Source organism: Pseudopodoces humilis, chromosome 1, assembly GCF_049639895.1.
Source record: "Pseudopodoces humilis isolate 2021_Gansu_Grassland_sample_001 chromosome 1, ASM4963989v1, whole genome shotgun sequence".
Classification (NCBI taxonomy): domain Eukaryota; kingdom Metazoa; phylum Chordata; class Aves; order Passeriformes; family Paridae; genus Pseudopodoces; species Pseudopodoces humilis.
Window position 1 is genome coordinate 98,145,855 of NC_142200.1, and position 19,018 is coordinate 98,164,872.

The 19,018-nt window shown below is 39.0% G+C and overlaps 1 protein-coding gene across 1 annotated transcript in view; it reads right to left on the reverse strand.

The window, feature by feature from the left end:
- Positions 1–19,018, reverse strand: part of VPS41 (VPS41 subunit of HOPS complex) — a 112,675-nt gene that overhangs the window by 69,484 nt on the left and 24,173 nt on the right. The gene's annotated exons all lie outside the window — the stretch shown is intronic.

Below are 19,018 nucleotides of genomic sequence, written 5' to 3' on the forward strand. Positions count from 1 at the left end.
CTTGTAATTATTTCTTTCTTCAAATTCCTTCTCTTACTTTCATTTTTGTCTCTAATACTGTTCTCAGAAGTGAGTATTAGAAGGTAGTGAAGTGCAACACAGGTTTTCCTTCTTAGACAAATATAGAGAAAAGCCAGAAAACTGTCCCAATTTAATAAATTTTCCCTGCCCTATCCAAATATACTTTTGGTTCTGACCTACAGGGTTCGACAGCATCTGCTATTGTTTACTTAAATAGCTATTCATACCTGCAGTACAGAGGACTAACTTATCATTTGGATAACCCGATGCATATCCCCTTGCATATAAAACCCAATCCAATTATATTCAAGTACCAAGAAATTTCTTATGTATCATGATCCTGATATCACCCTCTGTAACAAATAGCTAATCATTTCAAGAATCACTAAAGGATCTTCACACAGTTAAGTCTCTCACACTTTTAAGAACAACTTTTCTTATTCTCATAAAATATTGAATGGATTGAACCACAACTTAGATCACTCCTATGATTCTGACTATGATAAAATAAATCCATTGTATGTTTGTATAAAAAATAAAAAAATAAAGTGCCACTGGAAAAGCACTGGAGTTGTGGGATCACATTAGATGTTACACAACTATGTCTGAAGGATCACAGGTTCTTATATATGCTGTGGCAGTTGGAATTGCATTAAAAGTATATAATAAGTATATAAAAACACACTGTCCACATGGACTATCTACAGGAGATTAAGGTGTTCTCACACCCTTTGGAAAGCTTTTCCCCCCCATAATCTTCCACATACACAACTAATTCAAATTCAGAGAAAGGAAGCTTTCCTCTCACCCACTTTGAAAATAACATATGCCCAAATCATATTTTCCAGAAGCTTCTTTATAATCAAGATTGAACAACTGAACATTGCACTGCCATAGTTGCCTGTCGCTCTATTGGGAACGGCGAGAACGACACAGACTCTCTTGTGAGTTGAACAGGAGAGTTCTTTCTCTCCCTCTCTAGGTTTATTACTTCAGATCTTCTTTTATAGACAGATAGGTAAAAGTACAGAAAAGTAAAACTCTTATTGGTTAGTAAACTAACTCATCACCATCATTGGTCAGTGAGGTACACCACCCCTTGACCTTCTCTTGCAAGAAAACAAGAAACTGACAAACAGCACCTGCAAGGCTGTCTTCTATCTCTGAGGATTGTTTTAATTCCTCCTTATGATTGATTTCCCAGGCCACTTTCTCAGGCAAGACTGAGAAAGTTATGCGGCCTGCTATTCCACAGGCACTGTGCTCCCTCCTTTTGCTCATAATTAGCATCCATAGTTGCCTGATGAGCTGGGAAAAATACACTGCCTTTTTGCTTTCCTTCTTTCTTGTGCGTGGAATACATAATTCTTGGTCTCACCACAAAATGGCACCTGGAAATACTGCAATTACTGTCTATCACAAAGTGGTCTTTCCACTCTGTGCTGTTTGCAAAGAAGTTCACTGGGAATTTAAACCAATTTTCCTTGACTTATGTGCTCCAGAAGTATTTCTGTTTGCCACAGACTGGTTATGCTGAGTTGCTACATTTCAAGACCAGACACGAGTGCATGACTAGCAGTGCAGGCAGCTGGTGCATGTTCCACAGCTGTGTTCCTCCTGTCACATTTAGGGGGTGATCAGAGGAGTATACTCAGAGGAGTATAGCTTAAGCTCAATTCCATCATCCTGATGGTGGGGCCACCATCCTTCTAAAAGCCCTGTTCTCAGGTATTACTCACAGAATTGGGTAATTCCACAACTAGAGGATGCTGAGTAAGGCAAGATGTATCAGTTGTCAGACTGACTTTCTAGAAGCTTCATAACCAGCACGTACTTTTATTTCTGCCTCGCCTTGAAAAATGCCTTTCTGAATTTCTGTTTTGTTCATCAAGGTGCAAGAGAAGACTTTTGTTGCAGTTGGACATGAAGTAGAAGTGTGAATTCAATCACAGCAGCCAGAACAAGTGCTCAGGAAAAGCTTCATTTTCTGAACTTTTCAGCTTTTTATAGGGTATTACGATATAGGTTTAACATGACTGGTAAAGGGAACATCACCTCTCTGTCCCATTGGTGGGACAAGAGAAAAACACACTAATCACAGCTGTACAGAACTGTTTTGAGAAAAAGAAATTATTTACAAAAATAGTCCTTGAGCAAGAGATGTTCTCAAGAGACTTTCCCTTGGGAACAGATCAGCCACTGACAGGCTGGAACTCTCTCAGACTCAGGTCCACAGACTTTGTCTCTGTCTAGAGGTGGGCATGGGGGAAAAGCTATCATGTCTGCACTACTCCCTCTACAACCAGGAACACCTCTGGCCCTCTGAAGAGACAAGCATAGAAAATTTAACTGAGTTTATCATGGAAGTGGCATGGGTTTCTTTTTGTTCTGGGCTGCATCTAAGTTGCCACTGCCACAACTTTCTCACTAAGTTTCTTCTCTTTATTTGTTAGTTTGCAATTGAAGACAAAACATCCATCTTCAATAGTCCCGTCATGGCACAGGGTCACACACTAAGGTACAGTGTATGTACTCATGTTCTCATTACCCCAGGACCTACATCCACCATCAGGCTGACATTACAGCAGCAGCAGATCTGGCAGCACTCCAGTGTGGTGAGTCTTGCTGGAGACACTACCACAACAAGACCCAAGACAAAAAGACAGGACAAAACGGGACAGACCAGAGGAGCTGACGGCTCAATACTACAGACCACACTGTTCCTATTTTCCTGTCAAATTACTTTGATAAAGTTTGACTCTGAAAAAATGAAGTGTATAAAGTAGGCAAAGTGGACTACGTAAGCTATCTTCACATAAATGTTGAAGATGAGGATCAGGATGATGGGATTTATCTGTTGTGATGTGGTCTGAAATCCATATGGCAATATTTTGGGGATTAAATGTGAGATTGTGCTTAGGAAATAGTGCCCAGCAAGGCAAAACCTCTCCTGCAGATACTAAGGATAACAGGAAGGGCTTCTACAGGCATGTGGAAAGCAAAAGAAAGACTAGGGATAATGTGGGCCCTATCTGGAAGAAAAGAGGAGACCTGGCTACCCTGGACAAAGAGAAGGCTAGGGTTCTCAATGACTTCTGTGCCTCTGCCTTCAATGGCAAGTGCTCCAGCCATGCCACCCAAGTCATGAAAGGCAGATGCAGGGACTGGGAGGAAGAAGATCCTGAGCCCCCTGTAGGAGACAACCAGGTTTGAGACCATCTGAGGAACCTGAATGTGCACAAGTCATGGGACCCAGTGAAGTTCATGCGTGTGTCCTGAGGGAACTGACAGATAAAACTGCTGAGCCACTATCCATCATTTTTAAAAATTGTGTCAGTCAGATGAAGTCCTTGATGACTGGAAAAAGGGGAATATAATTCTCATTTTCAGAAAGGAGAAAGTGCAAGACCCAGGGAACTACTGACCAGTCAGTTTCACCTCTGTGCCAGGCAAGGTTATGGAGCAGATTCTACTGGAAACTATGCTAAGGTATCTGGCCAACAAAGACCATTTTGACTGGTAACAGCCAAAATGGTTTTACAAGGGGAAAATCACACCTAACTAATCTGCTGACCTTCCATGACAGGGCTACAGCATTGGTGGACAGAGGCAGAGCAACTGACATTGCCTAGCTGGACTAAGTGCAAAATGTTTCACATTCCTGCAAAACATCCTTGTCTCCAGATTGGAGAAAGAGGGATTTGATGAATGGACCACTCTGTGGATAAAGAACTGGCTGGATGGCCACGCACACAGAGTTTTGGTCAATGGCTCGTTGTCCACATGGAGACCTGTGATAAGTGGTGTCCCTCAGGGGTCCATACTGGGGCCGATACTGTTCAACATCTTTGTTGGCGACATGGAGAGCAGGACCAAGTGCACCCTCAGCAAGTTCACTGATGGCACCAGGTTGTGTGGTGCAGTTGACACGATGGAGAGAAGGGATACTGACATCCAGAGGGACCTTGACAGACTTGAGATGTGGGCTGAAGCAAAACTCATGAAGTTCAACAAGGCAAAGCACAACATCCTACACCTCAGTCACTGCAATCCCAGACACACCAATGGGTTGGGCAGAGACATGATTGAGAAAAGCCCTGCTAAGAAAGACTTGGGAGTGACAGGTGATGAAAAACTCCACATAAGCCAGCTGTGTGTGCTCACAGCCCAGAAAGCCAATCGAATCCTGGGCTGCATGGAATGTGACCAGAGGGTCAAAGGAGGTGATTCTGCCCCAACACTCTGCTCATGTGAGATCCCACCCAGAGTGCTGCATTCAGTTCTAGTGTCTCCAACATGAGACGGACACCAAACTGTTGGAGCAAGTCCAGAGGAGGGCCATGAAGTTTGTAAGAGGACTGGAGCACCTTCCCTAAAACACAGGCTGAGAAAACCGAGGCTTTTCAGCCTGGAGAAGGTTGCATGGAGACCTCATGGCAAACTTCCAGTACCTGAAAGGGACCTACAGGGAAGCTGGAGACTTTTCATCAGGAATTGCAATGATAGGACAAGAAGTAATGAGTACAAATTGAAAACCAGAAAATTTAGGTTAGATATTAGGAAGAAATTATATACTGTGAGTGTGGTGAGACACTGAACAAGTTGCCCAGAGAGGTTATGGATATCCCAACTCTGATAGTGTTCAAAGACAGGCTGAATAAGGCCTTGAGCAACTTTGTCCAGGGGGAGATGTCCCTGCCCATGGCAGGGCAGATTAGGACTACATAATCTTTACATTCTAACCACTTAACATTCTGTGATTCCAAGATTCTAGAATGTTGTCAGTGGAAAAAAGGGTGATTCCAGAGTATTTGCTTTTTTCCCACATTCAAAATAGCACACAATACTTCCAAACTTGTTCTACTGTTAGAAATTTGATGATACAGTATTTCACAACACCATATATAACTAGCAATTTTTTACAAGTCTTCTGTACGCCCAACACCTCAATCAGCTGCTATTAACTTTTTCTTTCTCCTATTATTTTTTTCTTTTTGTCTGCACCATACACAGATGACAATCAGGGAAAACAACTAAATTCAACTAAAAGAGACCTGCTCATTTACAAAAAATCTCCTGCCAAGTTTCAACAGGAAATGACATACACAAGACAAAGCAGAGTAAATTTTTTTCAGTACTCAAGTCAAACTAGCACATTGACTATGTCAAGTCAGCCTGTTTGCTGAATTTGCAAGTCAGAACTTTCTGTGGAGCTCAGAAAGTGATAATAGATTATGATAGTCCAGGCTGAATATTACATGCATTTAAAAATAAAGTTTCAGGAAGAATCTAATGCCAGACTCTTCTTTTTGAGAGTTAAATAACAGTCAAGACTATGATTTCCAGAGCTATGTTCCATTGGAAAGCTGTTTGAGAATTAACATCTCAACCTATCCAAGAAATCAGAAAGAAAAGACCACTGATAAAATTGTGTTGTGGTTTTATGTCAATCTATTACAAATTGGTACATATATTATCTAAACCAAAAACCAAAGTGTTTCTTCCAGAATCAGCTCCAATTCTTATTTTCATAACCATCATTTGTTTAAATATACTTCTGTGCCAGTCAGCAAAGCTACTTACCATTTCAAATTAATTTGCATTAAATTAATTAAATTAAATTGCATCAAAATTAATTGCATTTAATTGCATCCAATATCCTGTGGATAATTTTTATATTTCAGAAAGAAGGAACACAAATAATACTGTGGGTCACCCCCTCTTACCCTGCTTTTATTTTTCATTTTTTTTATTAAATGTTATAAACTCAGGCATGAAGTTACAACTGCCTTTCCCTCGTGGTTTTTTTTTAAAGCTTTGTCCAGCTAACTCACTGAAGAGTTTATTTGTCTGACAAAAGAAAACAGGCTTTGGATTTTACAGTAAAGGAATAAATGGTAGATCTCCTGCAAGATCTACCTTTACAGGGCTATGAAAGATGAAGAATCACTCAAGTTTAGAAAAAGACACAAGAAGTCACTAAGTCATAATTTGAAAGACTGATTATTTAATACAGTTGGAACCATGATATGCACTGGGGTTTGGTCATTTGACTGTTTCAAAGATATTTTAAATACCTTAAGGTGTTAGAAAGAAACCTGTAACATGTACAAGAATCTAAAATCTAGAACATACAATCCATGTAAATATCACTCAGTTAAGAGATGATCTAATCTTAAACCTCATGTCATAAAACTAGAGGCATCTGTATATAAAATGTTGAAGAAACTACTCTTTATTATTTTATTAGCACTACATTTGGTAATCTTTTTTTACCTAATCAGGACCCCTAGCATTAGGTCAATCAAGTAAAAATACATGACTACTTTGTTATCAGAATGATACTTCCAGTACTGTATAAGTGATAATAACACACACTGAATTTCTCAAGCAATAATCCAAATCTGGCAATAATGTGGATCCTGTTAGTTAGGAATGGAAATACACTTATATGATTTACCTGGGAACAGCTTCAGAATTTCATAAACTGTTGAAGTACCAGAAAAAAAGGAGGAAATACCTTCAGCTGAATTTCCATTAGCTGCAGTTTTTCTTCTGATGGAGACATGTTTGGAATTCTGGACAACATAACTAAGTTTGACTGTTCAAAATCAATAACGTCAAGCTGACACCACAGAACAAAAAAAAATGTTACTTTAATGGATGATAGAGAAGTTTAGGTAGCAGGAGGGAAAGCTAGCAGACACCTTGCACATAAAGATCTAAATGCAGACTTTTGCAAAATCCTAAATTTAAAGGAAAGGAAAATCAAATATCCAGCAGCAAATATACTTCATATGATAATCAATTACCTAATGTAAAGTGCTTGAAATAAATGCTCTTACTATGGATTAAGTCAGCTCTTCAATTAGGAGTAAATTCATGGCCACTCAGAAAGCTTCTTTTAATTGTGTTCTTTGTGGCAACTCCTTCTCCCCTGACACTCATCATCATCCCACCTTATACAATCAGTCCCCCAATGGTGAACCTGAGAAATCAATCTGCTAATGTATAATTTGTAAAGCTCCCCCGACTAACAAATGGATAATTGATTCTTTCACAAATGCTGCATCCCAATGGATATGAAGTGGATGAACATGAAACGTAAGACTGGATTTCACTCCAATTCTGTGAGAAATGCAATATTTACAAGCTAGGAATCTAAACATTTTAATAGTTGTCTGTGACTTCACGCCTTTTAGCCATGGTTTGCAGGCAAGCCACACGCACATTAGGAGTGTGAAAAGCAAAGCAGTGTTCAATCATACTTACAGCAAAGCTCATTTCACTTCAAGAGATTCCCATCACTTCAACAACCCCCTTAATCAGTCCTTTCATACACTCTTTTCAAAGAATTTTCAGAAACTTTTCCTAAATTAATTTAAACACTATTATTTATCTCTGTGTGAGGAGTCAATTTAGCTTTGATTTGTCTCAACACTGGTTGTCAGAGGCACATGGGGGAGGGTCTGCACATATGCCATGTGCAGGAGGCAACCAGAAGAAGCCTTGTCTCTTGGATGACTTCACCTGGCAACACCTCCCATGGGACAATCAGTAGGAGACAATGAACTCCCCACAGAGGTTCCCCAATCAGATGGTGAGAGGTCTCCACCAATGGACTGCAGTGGGACATTGGACTGGGCCAAAGGTCTCCTGCCAGCAGGCATACTTTGGGAAGAGCCAGAGGGCATAAAAAGTAACTGCACCACGAGCTGTGGGTTTTTGTTTTGGGGGGTTTTGGGGTTTTATGCTTTTTGTGTCTTTTTGGGGACTTAGCTTTTGGCCGGAGGCTTTTAAGACTTGCTTTTTAGCTTTGGCTTCAGCCTGCTGAGGGGCTCGCTGCTGCTCACCGTTGTGCCCTTGCTGGGTGGCTCCCTCCTTTGCCCTGGCCCCAGTCTGCCTTTTGGCTCTCCTGCCCTCGCTGTCTCTTGCCCATCCTCGTGCCTATCCTGCCTCCCTGTGTCCCTGCCTGAGCCACCCGCGTTCCACGCTGTCGCCCCGACCCAGCCGGTCCCCAGATGCTCGCCGCGGCCCTGTCCAGGGTCCTGGATGTCCGGTCGCAGCTCCCTCTCACAGCGTGTGCAGCGCCGTCGTCGCAGGAGCCTCTTCCAGAGCCGCGCAGGCTCCCTAAGAGCCAGCGCATCCACAGGCAGGCAGCGCGCACACAGCCCAGAGCCGGGACAGCGACGGCACTGACCGCGACTCGCAGGTGGCAACGCCCTCGCTTCCTCTCTGTCTCCTCTCCCTCTCTCTCTCCCCCCCAGTCCTTTTCCATTTTCCTTCCTTCTTTTCCAGCCCTCTTTCGTGACTTTTTTTTTTTTTTTTTTTTTTTTTTTTTGTTACCAATAAACCATTCTCAAATACAGCATTTGCCTCGTTTGGCTTAATTTAGTTCCTGACCATCCATTTCTGAAAGAACTCCTCAGTTTCCCTCAGGGGAAGGCAACACTGTGCATACACAAACACATATATACCAAAAGAAGAAAAACACCTAAGGGTCTTTTCTGCTACATGAGTATCAATCTGGAGCTGCATAATGATTATGTAGCTGTTCTTCATGCTAAGGCAAGTTATATGTATACAGTTGCATTATAACAAAAAACTGTCTCCTAAAAGTGTCTATGTTTCATTTACTCATGTTTCATCTGCATGCCATTCACATAAAACAAGTATGTAAAACTCTGAAGTACAGCAACATGATAAATCAACCCATGGTTTTATATGTTAGCCTACTGGAGTATGGACTACCATTATTTGGTTTGTATTATTTCCACCATGGTGGAGGTATCCAAGTCTAAAATACTGATTTGCAACCACAAACCACATCAGTTATTGTTATAACTAAACTAAGATCCTCACAAAATACAAGCCTTGCTTTATGTAGGATGAGGAACTTGCTTTGAAAAGCACCCCAAATCCTCAGCAACAGCTAAGCACAAGTGTATTACATGTTGTGTGTCTCATCTGTTTTGACTTCAAAACACTCATACCCAGAGATCTCTCGTACTGAGGTGTCTTTAAAAAGAAACTAAACCCCTGCACTTTTCCTGCCCCAAATGCTGCAGCATCTCACTGACTCACATGTATTTTGCATATTTGTAGAATTTTATTGAAACAATACAGGCAAAAGCAGCTCAAAACCCAAATTCTGATGCTGTACCATGATTCACCTATAAAAAGACAGAAGCATACACATACCTCTGTATTTACACATAGCTGAGAAAAAAAGCATGGTAACGCAAAGATCTAATTTGAGAAGGCGGCTGTAGGAATTAAACAAAAAGATGTTCACCACTGCCTGCAACAAAGTAGCATACTCTGAATTCACAACACCTGAAGTTTCATTTGCTGAAAATTTACTAATATCCACACCTAAGAGGTTTAGTTCAACAATACTAGCAGTGAGATTCTGGTAAGTGAGAATCCTTGCTCCATTGCATTTCCTATAACACTCTTGAATCTGTCGTTCTCCAAATGAAAAATGGGAGATTACGTTGGTTAGAAGAAAAGGGAGGGGGGGAAGCTCAGGAGAGTGACAAGGTCTGGGACTCAGAACAATAACAACATGAACTTTTATTTTGTCTACAGGAAGGCAGACCTTACCTACAAAAACAAAGATCTCAAAAGCTTGTCTAAAACTAAGGGAATATGAGGACAAGAAGTCACTCATATAGAGTCTAAGACAGTGAGAAAGAACAAAAAGCCTACAATGATTTCGGTATTTTCCACATCAGTGAGTCCCTTAACCTTGTTTGACAATGGCAGGGACTAAGAAAAAAAAACATTCAAGGGAAAAAAAAATATTAACAAGGGATCTCCCTAAATCTCTAGCAGTTACTAGATAATCAGAATGCTTGTTTAGGAATGATGGAACTATTACCAAAACAAAATCTATATTTGAAAGCCTAGACTATTTCCTAGCAGAATTGAACTGTTAGCTAACTGATGGATCCAAAGAAAAATCTCTTTTCTATTAAAACACTGCTGTGTAAGGAGATATCCTCCTGGGAACTCTGTGCCAAGGAAAGCAAACTACTCCCATTTCCTTCTCCCCCCAGGTCCCCTTTGCCATTCTCTGTATAACTGTAGGGCTCTTCAACAATGTTATGTCCTAAGCCTCCCTCTACTTCTTTGTTGCTATCTGTGTATTAAAGCCATCTGAGAATATGAAGCAATATTCCCCATCACACACCCATGGGGAACACTGAAGTACAGGGGGAGGGCTTAGGAAAGTCTGCAGGTGATAGATATACCTTCCTTGGAAAACCCAACAGCCCCTGGGGAGAAAGACTATTCCAGGCATTATGGAGGTTCACCTCGCCAATTTCTGTAACTGCTTTCTTTTCAGAATAGTTTGCCAACCACAATGAACTTGTGAGAATTTATCTTTACATATAAACATTCAAGAGAGGCTACTGAATTATTAAAACAGGCTTTGAAAAACAATCCCCAAAACATATCTAAAACTCTGAGGATGTAACTTAAGGGACACTTTCACAGCTTGTTTCTAAAAGAATACCACCACCACTGTCATTAATTTTTTTAACAGAATATAGTAGAATTCCATCCTTGAAGTGGAAAGTATTTATGTATTTTATTTGAAGATTTTACTCCATTTCTTGATAAGCCATATTTCAGAAACATGACTAATGAAAAAGGCTAAGCAGGTCATACAATGCTCAGGGTTCATGCACTGTTGTGCCAACATCATTTCCAGGAAGGTTTTCTGAACAGCCATGATGCTCATCCCACTCTCTGACTTAACACAAGATAGAGGACATCACCCCATGGAGCTTAGAAACCCTGTTTCTCCACACATTCCACACAGAGCCATTATTTTCTTCATAGTTCTCTTTTTTTCTATAAGCTCCTGCAAGGAAAAACTGCAGTAAGCACTTTTTGCAATTATTTTAGCTTGTCAACCACTTTGCTACAGACAATGATCCAAACCCAGCGGCTACTGAAATCAGTGAAAAGATCTCCACTGATGGAATCAGAGAGATGCAGAAATACTATAAAGGAATGAATTCCCTTTCCTGGCTGAAAACAACATAAATACTCATATTACTGGTATACTTAAATATTACACTGGGTAATCAATGTTCAAGCTCAGCCAACACCTACACCTACAGTGTCATTTTCCACATAAACTTCCAGTTATCAACACTGATACAGATTGGCATAGGTCAGAGCCACATATAATAATAAACACATTTTCTGATTACTGAAAGCATTGTATTCTCTTTGGACACCAACTCTGGAGCTTTCATTTGCAATTATAAACATCTGGCAAAGTCTTGCAAGTCCACCAGAGATACTCAGTCAATGTTGGGTGTCTGATTTTTGTCAGGATCCTAAAAAAATATGCAAACCAAAAAGATGGAGGGAGATAGAGAGTATTCACACAAGTAGAAACTGTGTATTACGAAGTGCACTGTAACTTACTGTAAGTAGTATATTGTATGCCATATCCTCATTGTGACAGTAAGATAGGGAAAACTAAATATGAAGATGAATTGATCCTGTGCAAGTTCCTCAATGCATTTACATACAAAGAGGCTCTATTTCAATACCAGTGAAGTGTAGATTTGATTGCGTATCATAAACTTTATTTAAAGTAGATCAAAAAAGCAAACAGATTCATTCACTCCATCTTTACACTGCTCACATTTCAATGCTCCTATCCATAAAACTGCCAAGATCTTCAACAACTAGACTTCAATTAGCAGCCAGTTTAGGATTACAGTGGTGAATCTTCCAACACCAAAATACCAATTTCTGATGTTTCTTACGCTTTTATTTCTCTGTGTCAGAGGACACTGAATGAAACTAACTTCTTCAACAGAACCACAGTGGAGATGGCCAGCTTGACAGTAGATACTTTTACCAGCAGCCACTCTGAGGGTATTAACACCAGAATCAGATCTGGACTGTACATGTTTAATATTCCATCACAAGTGCAATAAAGTGCTATACACTCTGACTCTTAAAACAAATAAGTCTCATACTTCAGAAAGGAATCTTTATTAGAATTTTTAAATTCATTATCACTAATATCTTCCCCATAGAAAAAACTACTTGTTTTTGCTTTCATGTTTTGCTCATCATATTATGCCCCTGTTATGTCATTATCTATTTTTAATAGGGCTGTATTTTTATTGCAATGGAAACAAAGGGCTGTAGCTCTATCATTAATGTCAACTTGTATAAAAAACATTGTCCTCCAGAACTCAGTCTTTCTAAGTAGGAAAACATTTTCTAATGTAAATAATATTTTATTAATGCCTGAACTCTTAATAATTCTGACAGGCAAACTACTATTATTCTATATATGCACATAAGTGCCTGTGTTCCCTATGGACAAAAATGCCATCCAGGTATAATACCCCATTTGAAAGGAAAACAGCCCTAAGAATCAGCAATACACTAACTTCCTAAAATCAAACCTCTCCAAATCCTCACTATGCTTTTAAGTGTTATTAGGTTTTTGAAAATGCACATCTGAGTTACCAGTCTTCTATGAAAATACTTTGTCAGTGCTACTTGAAACTAGCTGTTTCATTGGTGCCAATAAAACTAGAGCAATTTGGAACAGTGGTCCACTTTCTAAATAGTCATGAGATGTGATACATATTCAAACAGTAAATGTTACTAGACCTGGGTGGTAAAAGGGTGAGAAGGAAAAAAAAAATTGTTTTAATGATTTTGATATATCTTAATAATATCACAAATAATTTTGTTCAAAACTGTTTGAAAGTGACACATGTAAATTCACTTAGCAGGATTACAGTAAGGAGGATCCTCTATTTGATCCGCCATAGAAATAAGAAGCAACAAGATCTGTTGAAAAACAAGAAAACATATTGGAAACTTTGCCCTTTCATTGAACAACAATGCTGTATTAAATACTACAGCAGTAATGTCCTTAATGTCCTTCATGTTTAGCATTCTCCCCTTTGGATATTCAGTGCTTAATTTCTTTTTTTTTTTTTTTTGAAAAAGGATGCAGAATATGATAGCACCCTACCAAGTCAAGAGAAAGTGAACTATTTTCTATGTCTACATGCTTGTGACATCACAGTCCTTTACCTCATTAAAAGGTGACATAATAAATTTCTGGTGAAATCAGTGGCTCGAAAGAGGGCTGCTAAGGTACCATAAATGTAATACATTTAGAGTTGGTCATGAAATGAAACTGACAAACAACAACCCACTCTGAAGAAAAGTGATTAATACTGGAGAACAAAAAAGAAGACTTCTTCCTGTGCTTCTATGTTAAAAAAAAAAAAAAAAGAAGAAAACAATGTGCATTTGAAGGATAATGAAGTTGTAGAAGGACCATTTGGTCTAAAGATGGGGCTGTAATCCTTCTCAAAAAAGGTACATGGGCAACATAGTTGCTAGTCAAGAGTTCAAAAGAGAAGGCAGAAACAACTGCTATTCCAGAATCAGTGATAAAGTACATAGGCTTTATACTTTAATTGAAATTACTTAGATCTACAGAATATATGTTACTATTTGCTGCAGTACAAGCACACATCTGACTTGTATGAGCTAGCAACATTCAAGAAATAAATGACTGGACCATACAATACTTTCTGTAGCTGAACTCATACCTCCAGCTAAACTTTTTACATTATTCTCCACTAAGCGACAGTTATTCAAACTACAAGCTTGAAAGAATAATTGAATGAAACGGTCACACTTGCCTAAGTTTTGAGCTATAAAAATTAATCATAAGTGATTCTAAAATTGTTTAGAACTCCCACATTTCATCCATACTCCAAGCAACATTTCTACTAATAACAAATGCCTGGCATATCCCTTTGATCTTTTTGGTTAACTAAAAATTTTAGCAATACTCCTTTCAAAGGAAAGTCAGATACAATGGTACAAAGACAATGTGCAAAACATGTATAAGAGGTGGTTTTTTTCTTCTTTCAGAGAAGAAATGGAATGGCATATATGGAATAATGGTCATAACACCACAATTTCTGCCAGTCTAGGCAAGATACCACAGGTACGTCATGATTTTTGCCAAGGATGGTTCTGAATCTTCAATAGCTTCACAGTTCCTATTGGAAACAGATCAGGTCATAAGCAACCTAGTAAGCACAGTACCAGAATAAACATATAAAACATACTGTCCAAGCCTTTATACCAAAAAACCCAGACTCAAAAGCCATCTGAGTTATTCCCATGACTACTGTAAAAACCTTTGGATTTCCAAATCCTCTGCAGTTAAAATGAAGAGATAGATAGAAGCAGAAGTGATATTAAATTGGGTGTAGACCCTCAAGACTTAAAACAAAAATCCCCAAAGATGACATTTTTATCCATTTGAAAGAGCTAGGGGTTGGTGTATAGCACTTAAGACATAAAAATGCAACACCCATTTGGGTGAGAGGTCTCAAGGTGGAGAAGGAAACCCGTCCCTTGCACAGACACTTACTTCTATCAAAACCTTAATCTTTATTTTGTTTTTTGGAACTATCACTTAAAATATCCCATTTGGTTTTGCAAACAAAACAGGATTTCAGCTTCAAATTTAACAGGCATGGTGACACCATGCAAATACTAACACAGAGCTACCCAGATCTTTAAATTCTGTTGCTTTACTTCCTGACTAAATTTTCTTACATAGCTTGACACCAACATCTAAAATGATGTAGATCAGGTAATAAACAGGGAATTTTAAGTAGTCTGTCAAAGTAAGTGACATTTATATCATCTTAGCCTCAAACTCTCATGCAAAGTTCCATCCAAAGCAATTTCTTCATTATGCAATGAAAAACTAAGTTACCTTGCCCATTGAGAGATGTTGCATAATCTCCCACACCAGTTAGTAGGTTTTGCATCATTACTATCAGCAGCGCTTAGTGCTTAAGAACAACTGTTTCTTTGTTAGAAATATTTTTTTCTTGTTAAAAAATAAACTCTTGCCAAGAGACATCAAGTCAACTGAAACCTCTGATGTTTTCTTTGTAACCTGCTGAGTTATCAGCAAAACCAAAAGGCCACAGACTGACCTTCAAGCAAGGTCTTGCTCCAGAGGCTGGTGAGTGCTGTAACTTCAATACACCCAAGGGCAATAATACCACCACAAAAGGAACTCCCTTTCAAGTTTTCAAAGTAGCAGAGATGACGTAGTGATTTTGGATTACTGTCACTCCAATTAAAACCCCATAATTAAACAGTGCTATACAAGGTGTGACAATCAAGAAAAAAACATGATGCAAGGAAAGAAAAACATCGTAAAAAGAGATGCTATGAGAACATATCCTTCTGAAACTCTAACAGTCACAAATAGCTCACAAATGTTGAATGTTAAAAAGACTTAAATTTCTTTGTACTAAGAGAAGCTTTAAAACACTACATCATTTTCTAGACTCATGCATCACCACTGAAACACCTTCACCTTTAAATCCTCGTTACTTATAAAATAGGCAATCTTTCCCCTTCTAAAAGACTATCACTGGCACCATCCAAGACTTCTTACCACTTTTGCTTTAAGCTTGATGTCTATTAGAAGACCAGAATGGGGACAGGTTTTCTCGCCCTTTGAAAGCTTTTTGATTTGTTATGTAACTAAACATGTTTGTACAGCTTTCTCCATATCTACAAATTCTTAATCCAAAGGATGTCAGCTCAGGCAATAATTATATTAATAAATTGTAGACAGTCTAAGAAGGAAAGAAAGATGGAGAGACATTTGGAATTAACGTGCTGTGAATCAGCCCTGCATCATCCTTTGTCAGTGGAATTAGCAGGCTTTTCTTCCCTCTTCTTGTTGCCTTTTAGTAATAATTTTCAGTGCATTTGACACATTTCATTTCACTCAATGCACTGAACCCTAATACAAGAGAACACCAGTTTGTCAAACATATGTTACTGAGGATGCATACCAGTTAATCTTAGGCAGCTGACATTGTCAAAGACAAGCCACCCTGGCAAGAGCTACAGAAATGCTAGGTGAAGAGGAGAGAGGGATAAGAACACAAGCACAACTGCTGAGATACCAAGCAACACAAAAGGGCAAAGCCTTCCAATTCCTGTGTCAATTCCCCCCAAATCACAAATATCTCACAACAGTTTCAAAGCACACATTTCCACTGTTGTTGACAAGAGGAGTTGCAAGCCTGAAGAGACTAGTTGTCCACTTGGCATAGGATTCAGCATCAGTTTCTTGAATTATGTAACTGATTTCTTTTGCACATAGGGAATCACATTGTTATCCTTACTATTAATTTCTGCAATGTCACAAGACAGAAAATATCTGCTGAAACATCCTTTCAAAAAGAAAAATACATGAAAGAAACTCTCCAGGTACACTGTTTACTGAAAACAATTAAAATATTTCAGTATTTTACTCAGAAAAAATTGTATACAGAAAATTCTATGTACAAAATAAATACAAAATTCTATATTCTTATTTCCAATAATCAGTAACAACAGATACTTCTCCTATTAACAACTTCAAGATAGAACTATACATGTGTCCTGGGGTGACTTTATGATACTGGTATCCCCAATCGTCTGGTTTATGTTATATATTAAGTTCTGCACCTTTAAGACTGGCTTTGAGAGCAAGAGAGGGGGAAGAAGAAGCGCGCAGTTTGTGTTAAAGAAAAACATCACTCCCACACATCTCGCTCCTGGACTGTGGTGTCTGCAGCACGGACAGACAGCGGGACAGAGCTTCTCTCTGGCTTTTAGTTAGCTTTAGCTAGCTGAGGCAGAGGAGTTCCCTGGACCTTTGTTTTTTTCCTTTTCTTGGATCTGTGCAAACCTGCTTTGGACTGAACACCCAGCCAAACCCCGGGAGCTCACGCCTGTGGCCCACCGGGGCCTGGGCCTCGGCACTTTCCAGCGCCGGAGGGACTGATAAGAACCTGAGCGAGCCGAGCTACACCACATGAAAAGGACTTTTCTTCCTAGACTTGCCATCCCATCGAACAGTGAGAGGTTCTATTATTTAATATTATTCAATTTCTGTTAAATAAACAGCTTTTTCCACTTCTCTCCAAGGAATTTTTTTTTTCCTTTCCCAGACCAGTTGGTGGGGAGGGGGCATTTCCCTGGGGAAATCCCCATTTGGAGTTTTCCTCCCTAATTTGCCCTAAACTAGGACAATATGACATTCCACCAATGAAAAAGGTTCTGAGAAGGAATTTGTTCTTTTTGGATCAGAGTAAAACAATCCGAAAAAATACCTCTAGTGATAACAGCCTTTGCCAGCACATTTACAAGAAATGCTTTGTCCCTCTGTGTGACTTCAGGAAGTAATTCCCTTTTTTTTCAGGAAAGGGTTAGGTTTTATTTGGGATTTACAACATTTAATTACTTTAATACTTTAATTTTAATACTTCAAATTCTCCATGAGGGACAATAAAGAGGCATTAGTAGGAGAGAACTGAATTAAGACCCCACTGAACGTTTTGATAGTGATACCTCTAGTCCGAAATCCAACATCTGAGAAGTTCAGGTTAGAAGGCAAATATTTTGATGCACAGCAGCCAGTTCAGAATAAACTCTCTATAGGTTCTGCAGCTGACATTATTAATTCAGGAAACTTCTCAGCTTAAGCAGCCATGTACATCACAGAGCTGCTTTCTTCTCACATAGGCAGCCTGTTCTGTTCTACAACAGTTAGTAGATCCTCGAAAAACTTCTCTTTTAAAGACAAGTGGTACTAGAGAAAAATCACTCTTCCTCAAACTAGAAAAAAGAGGAATAAAAAGAAAAAGAAGCACCATTTCCACCTAATCCATGATATAATCTATTGCACTGGAGACATGTACATTACAAAAGAGATACAAACATTAAGAAGAGAATCCAAGAAACATTTCTTTTTCCTATTATCCTGTTGAAAAACAGTTTGTATTCTAACAATAGTTTTAAAAAAAAAATCATTGCCATCTTTATAAGAAGATACAGCACAAAAATCATCCTGAAGCAGGCCAAGTTTGGAAAAGTAACATCTTTGAGCAGAAAATAACTGTATAGTCCAACATTAACTTCATAAGAAACCACCCTCCCAGCAGGCACTGGAAGGACTTTTTAGTAATGAAAAGCAAAGAAAATAACAGCAGATTTGGGAGGGTGGGTATAAAGGGAATGCAGGGATTTTGTTTTACAGACTTCAGCAGGTCCCCTTGTTCCTGGCTCTACACCTAGGCAGTTCCCTAAGTCTCTACAGAAGGAGGATTTCATCTCTTGGAACTAGTGTGAGAGAACAAGGCATTGGTGGTAGACAGAAGAAGATTGTTTGAGAACTAAAATTTTCCAAGCACCTTACACTGCTTTCACTGAATGGAACAAATACAAGTTCAGGACAGTTAATGCTAGACTCAATACAAAATCTGCACTTCATTTGAGTGAGTCTCTTACTCTGTCTTCTACTGCAGCAATGGAAGACACATTTAATCTGACCTGCCTCAAATAGAGAGTTTATCCTACTTCCCAGAGAAACTCTACCAAGAAGCATGCATGTAAAGCAATCAGGACTGCAAGGGAGACACCAAAAGCTTTTCCTCTTTTGAAATGCAGTCAGCATTGTCAGCTGCAGGGCTGATGATCATACAAAATTAAAAGAAACAGAAGCACATAATTAGCTTGACTTTAATCAATCGCCCGTAAGGTCATTGTCAATCTGACTAAAATTAAATCTAGAAATTCCTTCAAGAGCTTTGCCTTAAGTTTATACTCCCCTACTCCCTTTCACAATTAATAATTGGGTTTTTCAAAAATATAAACAAACACTTGACCCCTTCCATGCATCTGTGTCAGCTTTAGAATGTATATTCTCTTTGCAAAACACGTCCACATCTTGCAGTGGTTTCTATGGCTAATGCTTACACTGCTATGAAAAAAGAATGCTTGGCTACTAGAATTTTTGATGACCTGAGGAGAAAAAAAAATCATTAGTTCTCTTCCTTCCACTCCCCAAGCAAAACAGGGAATTTGAAACTAATGAACTAATATCCACAATAAA